At 37.1% G+C, this 1,656-nt stretch overlaps 1 non-coding gene and 1 pseudogene across 1 annotated transcript; both read right to left on the reverse strand.

Annotated features, from left to right (window-relative positions):
• Positions 1 to 28: 28 nt before the first annotated feature.
• Positions 29 to 236, reverse strand: LOC112505561 (annotated as a pseudogene).
• A 125-nt stretch (positions 237 to 361) lies between these two features.
• Positions 362 to 558, reverse strand: LOC112505560. Its single transcript, XR_003068415.1, has one exon. It is a non-coding gene; the product is annotated as a U2 spliceosomal RNA (small nuclear RNA).
• Positions 559 to 1,656: the final 1,098 nt, after the last annotated feature.

The following is a 1,656-nucleotide window of genomic DNA, read 5'->3' on the forward strand; positions in this document are numbered from 1 at the left end:
TTCCTGAAAAAAAGTTTTAATGGCATTGGAGGGGCAAGTCATGTACCAAGGTTGTAATGCAACACCAACACGACTCTCAAAGACCCCAATAGCAAAAGCTATGACAAGCCTTTCCCCATTAAAAATAACATTAATATCGAGTGGATCGATAACCAGCATATCAACTTAATAAGAACAAATACTATACTTTGATCTTACTTTGCTGTTTTTTGAGTTTTTACTGATTTGGAATGTATGTGGAAAAACTGGCAGATTCTCTTTATCACTTTTTCTTATACATCACATCCCTTAATGTGGTTTTTTAAATGTGGAAGACTGCTTCTGAGCTTCAACTGCAAAGTTCATTATTAAACTAGAATTGGAGGGGTGAGCCGGGCCTAAGCAATAGTGCAACACCAAGACGACTCTCAAAGACCACAATAGCAAGCTATTGGTGCAGGCCTTCCACCATAAAAAAATAAGATTAATATCGAGGAAGCCGATGACCTACATATCAGATATTAAACTGATAAGAACAGATACTACACTTGATCTTAGCCAAAAGGCCGAGAAAGGTATGATTGTTCAGTCCATGGTCAATGGTTTCTATAGCCACTGACATCTTGTTTAAAACATTTACTCACGCAATGTGGGATGCATCCGAACATTTCTGGTTGATTCCTTGAATGGGTTCAAAGAAACCCGATTCTAAGCCAGCTTCATTCCTCCGTGCATAATAATTAATAACATGTTACCGTAATGTTTCATTTGCAGAATGTTATTGTCCCAGATTGATTTGACTGTCTAAAAGTTTTAGTATAACACCCACATTCTGGATTGATCAAGTTCAAGTTAAAAAAGGAAAGCTGTTCTCCTACAAATTATTTCAGTTCCTCTTTAATGGTAGCCAAGAACTGATTTTTTGTATGAAGGGCTTAATATACCTTTAATGTAAAGCTGTGCAACACCCATTTCTAGGACTTTCTGGTAGCGATACATCTAACTGAAAGTCTGTAAACATCGTAAAACTAAACCAGGAAACTTGTTTTGATCCTCATAAATTGTGTTTGTTTTATGAAAACCAGAAAGCTGCCATTTGTGGTCTTTACTTATATGGCTCTTTCAGTTTTGCTGTTGATTTTGGTCCAACTTTTTGAACATCCTGGATTGAAGATGGATGTATTAGTCCCTAATGGAAAGGATCCACTATCGTTGCTCCTTCCGTTGAAATTGTCAGCTTGGTGCTTACCTGTACGAATCAACACTTCCACTTTAACTTACTGGGTAAGATTTTAGTCCATTAAAATTTGAATTCCATGATGTAGTTCATTTTTCCATCCCCAGGTATTTCTTAGAATTCCATGATGTAGTTCATCTACCAGTTCACCAAGTTTTATTTAACACCCTTGTGCATCCCGAATTCTGGATTAATTAATGAAAACTGGCTGCTTGTGTACAATTTATTTCAGCCCTTTTTAGTAATACCATTAGAATCAGCATTCTATCTATGAAGGGCTTAATATACCTGTAAAGCTGCAATCTTTAGTTTGTAAAGGGCTTAATATAGCTGGCAAAATGATTTTTAACTAAGATTGGAGGGGTGAGCCTGGCCAAGGCAATAGTGCAACACCAAGGCGACTCTCAAAGACCCCAATAGCAAGCTATTGTGACGAGTCT

Source organism: Cynara cardunculus, unplaced genomic scaffold (assembly GCF_001531365.2).
Source record: "Cynara cardunculus var. scolymus isolate 2C unplaced genomic scaffold, CcrdV1 Un_Scaffold_12134, whole genome shotgun sequence".
NCBI lineage: Eukaryota > Viridiplantae > Streptophyta > Magnoliopsida > Asterales > Asteraceae > Cynara > Cynara cardunculus.